General features: G+C 41.2%; 1 protein-coding gene across 1 annotated transcript in view; it reads left to right on the forward strand.

The window, feature by feature from the left end:
- Positions 1–12,617, forward strand: part of GRHL2 (grainyhead like transcription factor 2) — a 176,147-nt gene that overhangs the window by 84,908 nt on the left and 78,622 nt on the right. The gene's annotated exons all lie outside the window — the stretch shown is intronic.

Consider the following 12,617-nt stretch of genomic DNA (forward strand, 5'->3'; position numbering starts at 1 on the left):
GGAGCCAGCCAGCAGGAGCTGGGACCACAGCGAGAGCTATTTTCCAATGGGAGATGAAAGCACAGCAGAATTGCTGCCAGAGACCTTCTCAATGCCAAGAGGGAGGAGAAGAACTGTCCTGGCTTCTCTCTGCCTCGTGTTCTCCTGCCAGTGCCTCCCATTGGCAGAATTTAACTCAGAGTCAGAGGGCACATTACCCTGGAAAGTGCAGTTTGCAGAATCAACCTCTGAGATGCAGAGCAAAGTAGGGGAAGTCAGGGAATAGATCTTAAAGCTTCCAAAAATTACTTAAAAACAGACAGTAATGTATGTGTTTCCAAATAATTTTACCACTGTTTCCATAAGAAGTAAGTCATTTCTCATTTGTAGACTTCATTACCCCATTTTGCTGACTAAGATGCTTCAGTCCAAATGAGTGTGGGCTAAATGAAGGTTCCCATCGTGCTGGGTATGAAAAGGTGCTACTGAGCCTTGCAAAGGACAATTACTTTGATTTCTTACACACTGCAGTGAGGACTTTTCAGATCTTCCATTTCACCCTGGCTAGGACTCCTTGACCACAATGGCAGAGTTTAGTGACTAGGATAGGGTCAGAGGCTCACTGTAGAAGACAATGAAACTAGTTACTGGTTTTTCTTGCAAAATAGTTCAGCCGCTCCTCACCCCCGCGTCACACACATACATCTATTGTATTAACTAGTCAAACATATTTATTGAATAAACAAGGAAACTAAGGCCTAGGAAGGCTCACTGGCCCATATCACATGACTCCCCCTCAGGTAATTAGTGCAAGAGCTGCGATAAGATCTGTCTTCCTGACCTGAGTTGATAAACTAAACCAAGACCTGGTGACTAGGACGGGGGTTGGGGATACTTGCCTTAACCTGTTTAGTTAAATCTGCATAGAGCAGAGGAACAATTTAATTTTATTTGAAAAGTTAGCTTTATAATTATTACCCAAGAAAATGAAAGGGGCAATTAAAGAGAAATATGGAGTAGGTCCAAATAAGGCAAATAATAAAAGCATTTTACTGGCATACCTGTTGATCCAACTTTGATATTGTTACAGGGTTTACTTTTCTGAGACTAGAATGATCTCTCAGATCTTGTAAGACTTCAGATCTTCTTATCTTCTTTATCATCTCTTGCCTGCCTTCAGACTTTTCTTTCTGTATACACATGTGTCCCCATAGGCACACACATACTTTATCTCTGAGATTTGTGACCTTTACTAAGTAGCTTCATGGGTAGCTGGGCTACTTGCTTCCAACCTGAGAACAAGGCATTAAATCCATCAGTTAGCTTCAATGAGACATGTGTTTTCCGAGCACAGTCTCTACCCCAACCTCAACCTGACATCTGTTCACATAGAGTGAGAAAATATGCAAAAATCTCATACAATTCATTCTTCTGCTAGATTAAAAAAATCAAATCATGCATTTCTCTGCCAGTGGGTTGTAAACACCATTTCCCATGTAAAGGAGCACTGATGGTGTCCTGGCACATATGTCTGCCTGTTGCACCATCATCTGCTTTAACTCTGGAGTGTGATATTGAGAAGGTTTCTGAGGTCACCCCTTGTCTCCACTAGGAGTATCATGGAGGGTTTTCAGTGCCTGCAGAGGGTGAAGGAAGGCAGAGAGTGCATGGGCCATACATTTGCCAATTTTGGTTAGGAACCTTCTAATGGCCTAAAAAATAAAAAAATAAAAACGTGTCCTGAATTATTTAATGCATTTCTTTTTTGAAACCCCCATGAAGCTGGAGGTTAAACTCAGGGCTCAAAAGTCTCAATTCCCAAATCTCCACCAGCATCTATGGTCTGCAGGTTCAACCAAGTCAGCCAGGCAGTGACCCTGAAGCTGGAGTTAGAGACCGAGATGAGGGCCCCTTAGCTAATAATTATACATACTTGTGGAATACCTGTGATATTTTGATACAGGCATACAATATGCAATGATCAAATCAGGGCATTTAGGATATCCATCGCCTCAAACATTTACCATTTCTTTGTGTTCAGAATATCCCAAATCTTCTCTTCTACCTATTTTGAAATATACAATAAATTATTGCTAACTGTAATCACTCAGCTCTGCTACTGAATGCTGGAACTTATTCCTGCTATCTAACTGTGTTTGTACCCATTAACCAACCTCTCTTCATCCCTCCCTCCCTGTCACTCTTCGCAGCCAGGGTGACCTCAAGTGATCTGCCTGCCTCGGCCTCCCAAAGTGCTGGGATTACAGGCGAGAGCCATTGCGCCTGGCCAAAATAACCCATTTTCTTGTTTAAAAGCCGAGATGCTAAGAGGGAAGAATGTTACGCAAGATCACACACATGATAAATGGTATGTAGGTGGGATAGAAACCCAAGAATGCCAAAATGTGCACCATTTTTTATTTTTATTTTATTTATTTATTTATTTATTTTTGAGACGGAATCTTGCTCTGTCGCCCAGGCTGGAGTGCGGTGGCATGATCTTGGCTCACTGCAACCTCCGACTCCCGGGTTCAAGTGATTCTCCTGCCTCAGCCTCCTGAGTAGCTGGGGCTACAGGCACATGCCACCATGCCCAGCTAATTTTTTGTATTTTTAGTAGAGACCGGGTTTCACCGTGTTAGCCAGGATAGTCTCAATCTCCTAACCTCGTGATCTGCCCGTCTCGGCCTCCCAAAGTGCTGGGATTACAGGTGTGAACCACTGCACGCCACCATTTTTAAAAAACAATTATTTGAAGCCCTCTCTCCACCATATACTGCCTTTGTATTCCAGCCGCTAGCCAGTTCTTGGCACCCACCAGGCCCTGTCTACATGGAGAGAGGCTGATTCACAGACGTCCTGATTCTTTGGTCTGTGCCTTCCTCTCCAGATATGGAGGATGTTTTGCAGTCTGAGTGGTGGACTTCTTGGCTGCTGCTAGTTCTGACATCGGTGGAAGCCAGTTTGATATGCGGTTCTTGTACATTGGGTCATAAACTGTTTGGCAGGAGTTAGGGGCAGGGGAGGAAAACATTAGCAATGAGCTCTAACTTGATATAAGTAAACCAAACAAACCCAGGCCCAAGTGGATTCTGCTGCTTTTCAAAACACATAAGCAAAGTTCTCTGAGTCTCACAAGTTCATTCTTGTGAGCTCCTTGAATAACAACAATTATTCAAGGTCATAAATAAGTTTACATTCTGCAGTCCCAGGAGCATTCCTATGTCAGTTATACCTCCTGTGTGGAATCGCTACTTAAATTAAATTTGCAGTTTGATTTTCTCTGAGTGAGAAAGCCCCTTTAAAAGAAGACATGGAGTTAGTGATGGCCCCATATTAGTTAACACCGGTTTGAGGAAAAGCATAGTTATTCCACATTCATTCTGCAAAAGTTTACTGAACACTTACTATGTGCCAGACCCTTTGTTAGGCACTGGCAATACAAATGTAATCAAGGAAGAGCCCTCTACTCAAGCTGCTCAAGACTAGGGGCAAGAAGATGACTAGCTAAGATATCACGTGGTAAGTGGCAGCATAGAAGAGCACTTCCCAGAGAAGTTTCTGAGACTCATCTGAAAGGATAACTAGGGCATGTGAGGTCAAAAAGGTAGGGAAGGTGCCGCAAGTCGTGCAATAGCACATTCATAGGTACAATAATCAAGACAAAAAAGTGGGACTGAAGCCAGGCACAGTGGCTCACACCTCTAATCCCAGCACTTTGGGAGGCCATGACAGGCAGATCACTTGAGGCGGAAAGTTCCAGACCAGCCGGCCAACATGGTGAAACCCCATCTCTACTAAAAATATAAAAATTAGCCGGGCATGATGGCAGTCACCTACAATTCCAGCTACTCGGGAGACTGAGGCAGGAGAATCCCTTGAACCCAGGAGGTGGAGGTTACACTGAGCCAAGATCACACCACTGCACTCCACCCTGGGCAACAGAGCAAGACTCCATCTCAAAAAAAAAAAAGGGACTGACAAATTATTTAATAAAGTCTGATAACACTGTTAGCCAAGGTGGGAGGGTCTTCAGTACTTGGGGCTGTGGAAAGGCTTACATTTTTTAAGGGGATCTTAGAATGGCAGGGAGATGAAGCATAGATGGAATTTTCTGGTCTCAAACTCTAAAAGAAACCCTGGTTAAGCTATTTCTATGTGTCACAGGCTGAAGCCCTGGGTCCCCAGTGGAGGCTGACTGAGCCCAGGAAGGATTCTAGGGGTCCACAGACCCAGAAGGCTCTGAGTGTTAGAGGTTCATTGGTTCTTGACACCTCAGTCCTGGTGGCACACCTCAAAGCTGCAGGTAGAATGTCAGGGAAATGCTATTTGAGTTCCTCTGTGATCACCCACCTCACCATCTTTGCAGAGGAACGTCACTAAGCCAGAAGTGGAGCTCAGAGTTTCTTGCTCTTTGTTGCTTTAACAGTATCTTGGCTCCATAAAGTCTTGTTTTACAGTTTTGTTGGGGACATATTCAAGTGTGTGTGTGTATGTGTATGTATTTATACTTTTTTATACTGAGGTTTAGCATGAATATCTTGTTTAGCCTTGTTTTTCTGTTGTTGAATGAAGCGGATTTTAGAGATCCAAGATGTGTAAGAGAGGGTAATAATAGAAATTGTACCTGCAAATTGCCATTCATCCGAGTGGCTGTGTTACATTTGCACATCAGTCCTCCCAGAACTTTAATAAGGACAGACAGTGGAGAATGTGCAGAAGTAATAGTCAAATAGAATACTGTGATAAAATGAACTTTCTCTTGAATGAGTTGCAGTGCTTGATTTTGGAGGCTTTGGATAACCATTGGGGATTTTTGGCAGGTTTGTAATGGGATATCTGTATTTCAGGGAGGTAATTCTGAGCCAGCATGTGGGATGGATGCGGTGAGGGATGGACTGGCAATGGAAAACCAGCAATAGCCAGGAGAAAGACTGGGATTGGAGGCATGAATTGCAAAGAGGAAATACAAAGTTAACCCAGTAGTGAGAGACAAACTGTCGAGCTGATAGAGCTTTGATGACTGATTGGCTGTGGGGGATACAGGGGAACAAAAGGATCATGAAGAAAAGCACAGCTTTGCTAACTGGTTGGATACCCTCCCCAGAGGCAGGTGAGACAGAAGGAGCAGCGTGGCCAAGTGTTGAGGGAGTGGAGGTTGGCCAGGTACTGAGTTCAGCCAGGGGCGTGTTGATTTTGAGGCACCGTCTACACATAGAACAGGCTGGGAGTTTCCCAGGACTTATTTGCACAGTGGAGTTATCCAGTTTTGCACAGTGTGTGAGCCATTTAAAAAATATTTAAAATGGATCACAAATAAAAAAGTCAACTAGATATCAGTCCAAATCTCCTCAAATAGTGGATAATTCCAAAACCACGTTCTCGGGAAGGCATATTTTTCTATTTGTTACCTTTCAAACAGGGAAGGAAAATTAGAAGAGGTTCAACAACCAACATTAACTTCATAGAGTGAAAGCCAGAAGCTACAACAGTTAATTGGTAGCACATTCATATGTAACTTCTCCCTACAGAAGAGAACTAAGAATTCCTTTACTACTTTCTGGTGCAGATGTTCCAAAATAATGCACATAGCAGTTCTTGTGCTTTCAGAATGGGCAGTACAGGTTGTGATGTAATGAGCTTGATTCCATAAACACATCCAAATAAACATCATTACTTTATAGTCACATCCAGTGTAAGCATTATTGATACAAGGTTGTAGTTAATTGTGAAATAAACTGTATGCTCTTTATTCAATCTCTGTCTTTAATGTTGGTTCGCAGTAATCTTTCCTGTATCGGGATTTATTAGTTACATTGTTAATATTAATCTTGTAGATTTCCATGGTAATTAGCAGGCAATTATAGTACAATTTCAGTTATTAGCATGTGATAATAGGATTTTCGTCTGTGTCCGAATACAAATCTATTTCTTAAGAGTCAATGTTTAAATTGTGCTCTGTTGAAAGTAGTTTTATATTAAGGTCACACTTTTTTGAAAACTTAAGTTTTCAAAATGAAATCAAAACATTTCTTCACGTTTGATTCTCCATAGTTCTCTCTGAGGGCAAAGGAAGCCTCTCAAAGGACTCTTGATCACAGACTTTAGTTGATCTCTGTGAATGATTCAGCATGGCTATCCTGTTAAGGTCTAGAAGCTCTTTTTAATCTGGAGTCATGCTCCACTTTCAAACAGGAATCATAATTAAACCTAAAGGACAGTTTATTTTAACTGTTAAAAAAGTTTGTTTGTTTTTATTTGAGTTTTTTCGAGGAAGCTGGCTTTGGATGAGTCCTACAAGAATGCTTTCTCAGTTTTTATAGCCAGTCCTGGGCTGGGCTACTCCGAGAGCTATGCAGAAAAGTGGGAGGGTGGAGATTTAAAGTGGTATGTAGGAAGAGGTGACGTCCACATGTTGGGAGGTCAGGTAGCCAGGTGACTAGGTGGTTAGGTGGTCAAGTGGCCAGGTGGCCAGGTGGTCAGATGGTCAGGTGGTCAAGTGGCCAGGTAGGTAGGTGACCAGGTAGCCAGGTGGTCAGGTAGTCAGGTGGTCAGTTGGCCAGGTAGCCAAGTGGTCAGGTAGTCAGGTAGCCAGGTGATCAGGTAGCCAGGTAGTCAGGTGGCTAGCTGGCCAGGTAGCTAGGTGGTCAGGTAGCGAGGTGGTCAGGTAGCCAGGTGATCAGGTAGCCAAGTGGCCAGGTGGCCAGGTGATCAGGTAGCCAGGTGGTCAGGTAACCAAGTGGCCAGGTGGCCAGGTGATCAGGCAGTGTGAATTTGTGGCCCAAACAGGCCTGGGAGGCAAGAGCACCAGCAACTCCCCACTCTCTTCAGCAGGGCTTCCCACCATCCCATCTAGTTTAGTTCTCTGGCTCTCTGGAGGGCTGTCCTTTTCCCCAAATTATACAGATTTGCTCTCTCCCTACAGTCTGGAAAATGTAGGTCTTCTCTCCTTTAAAAATAACTCAAGTAAATAGGATTTCATTTTTTGATGTTTTTCTAGGCTGTTTCCATACTTCTGAATAGACATGAAAAATAAATTTGATTACAAACCAAACCAAACCTCTTGAGAGCTCCCAAATTAAAAAAACAAAATCCAAAGGCTGGTGAGAATTAAGGCTGTAGTTGGAGCTCAGTCAGAAGAGTGAGCTCCATCCCCACGTCCTCCATAGGACCAGATGCGAGGGGAACTCTGGGGTGTGGGCCAGCAACAGCCTCACTTGCAGCTCCAGATCCTTCCTCTGTTGCATCCGCCCTTGCTGTTGTCACGAGTTCATGTGCAGTGTAAGACATGCTCTGTTTTCTAGAGACGTGCTAAAGCTGCAGTTATGGAAAACTCCTTTTCATCTCAACCTTGATTAGAAACATTTATGTGATAAAAGTGCGGTAGGCTGTGAAGGTTAATTAACTTAAAACACTGTAAATGCAAGAGTTCTCTAAAGTTTAATATTTGTTTAGGCAGAAAATAATTTTCAATCATAATTGAGCCACTGTGGGTTTTCAGTTACTGGATACCTGTCTCAGGATGAATCCTGGAAACTCATTCTGTTGAGGGCAGCATCTCTGGAAAATCCCTTCCGCTGTGTGTGTGATGGGGGTGGTCCTCAGGCTCCCTCTGGTTCCCTCCAGGGAAGGGTCAGGATTCTATCCCCAGCTCCAGTCCCTGATCCCTGCAGACTCCCTTTCAAGCTATTGCTGGGCCCTCTTCTTTCCTTCCACCCCATGTTTCTTAAAAGAGGAGCCTACACTTCCTGCCCGACATCTTAAACTGTCACTCATTTCTCAATCCAGCATAATCTGTCTTTTATTAATATTTTAAAATGACAGATGTCTTTTCACCCTTCACTAGTTTTTCCTATTTACTTCCAACCTCTTGTTTGACCCATCTCTGGGGTTCTCCTTGCCTAGAATAGCCCTCCGTCGCTTCTTCACCTGGAAGACATCTCACACCTTGAGACCTTGTTCCCTGTCCCCACTCAGGTAAGATCTTCCTAATCTTCCCAGGTAGAGTCAACTGTTCCCTCTGCGGGCTTTGGTTTAGATCTAAACAATAGCACTTGGCAGTGTTTCACTTGGTTTATTCATTCATTCATTCCTTTCTTCATCCTACTAGACGCTGAACTTTTTGAATGAAGAGAGGATTTTTTTAACCTTGAATCTTTGTATGCTTAGCAGCTGGTACGGAACCTGGCAGAGAACAGATGCTCAACCAATGTTGCACAATCGATGAGCACACTGCCATGTGTGGTTTTGTGCATCTAGGTGACAGTGACAGTAAGCAGGCATGTGCCTGGTTCACTGAGAAACCTGACTGGGGTTGGACTCTCCTCTTTCATGCTGAAAGAATCATTTTTGGTAGTATTTTCCTGATACTAGAAGACTAAATATGCCTTTAGTACTTCCATTTCTTATATTTAAATATATTTTATTGTACTATAAACATTTTGATATAACTTAAATACCTCTGAGACTTAATTGCCAGCCTACAAACATAATATATATACTCATAAACAAGGATAAATGTCTCCTTTTAAACTTAACTAGAAATTATTTCTGTTTTCCTGAAACAAACCTGTGGAAAATTGTTGAAAGACAAACTTTTTTCAAAAAAGTAGCTAGATGTGGAATTAAAACTTACAACGAATGTGTCCCTTCATCATTTTCCTTCACTGCTCCTCGGAACTCAGTTTATCTGGTTCCAGCACATTATTGTTTAATAAGCCTTTTCTGATATTTCTCCTGCTCCTGCAAATGTTAAAGCCATGAGCGGTTACCCAGAAGGAATGTTACAGAGAAGATAAAAGCAGACAATGGATGCTTGAAGAGCCCTCTGAGAGTCTGTTTTAATGACAGGGTAAAGCTGTCCTATAGAGGTACTGGTTTAGATGACGAGATTTCAAAATCAAAACACACACACATACTCACACGCACAGATAACTGAAACCACTGATAGACCTGCCGTGTTTAGTGCTATACAGTGCTATATTTCCTATCTGTCATTTTTTTAAATACATATTTACTGGACATTGAGTTGTTTTTCCCCAACCGGTGGGACTTTTGTTATATCCATAGCTATAACATCATTCTTTCATCTCCAATGTGGAATTTATACTTTTATTTGATTTCATGTTTTTTGTTTGGGATCTCATTATTTTCTTTTTTCAGATGTGCATTTAAGGAAACTTCAGGCACTCTTATAGTATTATAGTTTTTAGTATTAGTGGATTGGCTTAAAAATGACAACAAAAATAAAACCCTAGAGATACAATTAGATAGTTCATGAAACTTATATGTTTCATGAACAAAACTATAGAGCCGGTCTATTCAGCCACCCTCTAGCATTTGCTAGAAGTTTCTCTCCCTGTGGCCTTCAATAGAAACAAATGTATGTCTTTGTAACATCCACAAGAGTGAAATTAGGCAAATTTAAAGTTTTTCTTCCTTGTTTACAAAACCTAAAACTTGCCAAGTTTTTTCAAAATTAAATTAAACTCTTTGAGGTTGTAGAAGCCAAAATAAGGTAAAGCTAATCTGAAGAAAACTCTTTGAACAGACTTCAGGAATGTGGACCACCACTAGTTTCTCTGCTTTTGAAAAAACATGTGTTGAAATAATTGAGTGCTTAATAAGTGAGAGTCTCGTCATTGTTCAACAATCCTGTGCCATAGGTGCTGTAGTGTCTCCATTTCACAGATAAGGCAGCCAGCTTAATGAGGTCATGTAGTTCTCCAAAGGTTGTTGTGGACTCAAGTCCACTCACACCTACAGTCTGGGGTCAGCATTAGAACGGTAAACTGTAACAGCAACAGCAGTTTCCCTCCTTAAGAGAACTCAAATTCCTATTTTGACATAATATCAAAATCCTCTAATAATTTCAGAATTGATGAAAAATAAGTAAAAGTACACAGGACTAGCGATGTGAGTCATTCAAGTAGCAGTTAATGCAAAAATCATTCCTGCAACAAACTAGAATAGTCCATGAGCCACTTCCCAGTGGCTCCCCACCCCCTTAACACAGGTAAGAGGTTTACCTTCCTATGTCACTTAACTCATTCTGTGTATGTGATTTGGGCAGCCAGGGGTAAGTGGGAAGCTTGAAAATGAACATTTATCTTACTGTATTTTGAGTTACTCAAGTAATTGGGCTTGTAGTTCAAATTTAGTGAAAGATAATCCACTTGAAGATTTATAGTCTTTCTTCTGCACTGCCAATTACCAAAAAGTTATTTCTAGTGTTTGAATCTATTCAGTCTGCAACTCTGAAGTACAATTATAAGTGTTTGAAAATTATTTTTCACACTGAGGGTTGTTAGACACTAGAATGAGGCTGTGGAGTCTTATAGAACAGACATTCTTGAGACGCTTGCCAATAATATAAAATACCACCATTTCAGAAAGAGTTCAGTTTCCTTTTATAAATTAGAGTCAGCTTAACCAAGTGTTATAGTTTCCGGATATATCATCTGGGGTGGGAAAAGATTAGGGAGCTTTGTGGTAGAAGGGGCCCTGTTTGCCGGGGTCATTACTGCTGATTAACCACTTTGGGCAGTAACTTCTAATCCCATGTGCCTATAACTTCTTGTCCCCACATGTACTCCCAAGAGTGTCAGTATATTAGACAACAGCATGAAGAATGGAAAACCGGCATATGCTTGAGTAGTTCATGCAGTGTTATAAGCATGTTACCTACCAAATCACAGTTTGCGTTTTCCTTCATTCAGAAAACTGTCAGAAACTGCCAGGTACTTTTGTGTGATTTACAAATTAAATTTGTGGACAGAGACAAAATGGTTATATTTAAAATCTCCCTGAGCCACATGGACTAATGAAATGAGTTGAATGTTTAGCCTATCTGAGTTACTAAATCTGGAGCTATGTGCCATGGTGCAAGCTTGGGCACACGTGCATGTGTGTCTGTGTGTGTCTATGTACAGGATATGACCTATTGTCAGTTTGAAATCAAGTTTGCTAGTCAAGACCAACATTCTTAAAAAATGAAATCAGATAGAATAAAAAATACTAGCATACACAGAACGTAATAATGGGTTACAATGTCAAATGTTCATACTCTGTGCTTATGGTCAGTACAACTTGAAAGCTATAACGTTGTCTATATAATTCCTTCTCCACAAACAGGAGGGTGAATCAAGCACATGTGAAATATTAGATGTATCCTAAAGAGAAAGTTCTAAGAAACACAAATGTTATCTGTGAGGGTATTATACTAAGCCATGGAGAGTAAATAGTAATAATATTATCAGTAATTATGCCTTTAATAATATAATAGAAGAGTCACTCTATGCTGGTCACATATGTTTTCATAATTTCAGCTGTTATTGTCCTGGATTGAGTGTGGAAAGAGGCTCATTTGGCTGTGTAGCAGAGAAGTCAAAGGCCTCTGGCATGTATGTAGATGAATTTCATAAGTTCTAATCTCAGCCTGGCCCCTTACAAACTGACTGTGGGGGATGGGAGAGTACTTACATGCTTACCTGTTTCCTATTCTATGACATGGGAATAATAACAATAAAAAGCTACCAAGAAAAACTGTCTGAGATAATACTTGTGAAGTGTATATGTTTAGCACAGGGCTCTCAAAAAATGGTGACCATTATTATTATTTGCTCATGGGCCAGTATTTCAATGATGGAAATACTTTAGTGCCTCTAAAAATCAGCTCTAGTGTCAACACACTTAAGGAAACCCAGTCAGGTCACCTCTGACTCTGTAAAGCATTAAAAGAAAATAATGAACTCATAAGTGAGTTCTTGTGAGTCATTCAGGTTTTAAGAAGCCACTGCTTTGATTTTGAAAACAGAAAAAAAAATCTCAGAATCTACTTAGACTAGGGTTCATTTATTCTGCCTGTTTCAAGTCAGAGCAAATGTTCCTGGAAGGACCCTCTCCTGTTTCCTGAGTTTGAGCCGATCCTATTTGGCACTGCAGACAGGGAGAAGTGGATGTTTGAGGACAGGTGGGAGGTGCAAAGTGGAGACCTGTATTGGTCCCACCTTCCACTATGAGACTCGCAGGGTCCAGTTCTCTTAGCTATTGTCTCTATTTTGTAGATTAGGAAATTTCAAGTTCAGAGAAGTTGAATTAACTCACCGAAGGTCTCAGGGCTTGGTGGGAAGAAGGATGGAAAATTAAATTCAGGTCTGCGTGTCTCCACCACCATGTTCTTTCTCTTTATGCCTTGATTGCCACCTTGTAAATAGAATTCTAAGCATCAGGACCCCAAATATATAAACTATGTCGAGCTCTCAGCTTTTGTTAAAAGCATCTTATTAGGCCGTGGTGTATGTACCATGAGTCGGCAATCGTGCCCAGAGCCATTTTCAGCATTCCAGCTTCGTTATTTCACTAGTCCAGACAGAATCCGCACCTTTCAGAAGAGAAGCAATCTTTATATTAATTATGCCACTCCTTTTAATCTCCAGCAATATATACAAAAATAATTAAAAGGGGTAGTTACAATTTACCAAGCATGTGAAGCTTAATTAAGGTGGAAGAATTAACACTGCCTTTGACGGGATTTCCAGAATCACACTTGCACCTACAATCTGTTTGAAGAAAGCTCAGCCTACAGAAGTCTGAATTTAAAAACCTATTAACAGGCCAGTGATTATATGCAAAAGATA

Source organism: Hylobates moloch, unplaced genomic scaffold, assembly GCF_009828535.3.
Source record: "Hylobates moloch isolate HMO894 unplaced genomic scaffold, HMol_V3 SCAFFOLD_9, whole genome shotgun sequence".
Taxonomy (NCBI): Eukaryota; Metazoa; Chordata; class Mammalia; order Primates; family Hylobatidae; genus Hylobates; species Hylobates moloch.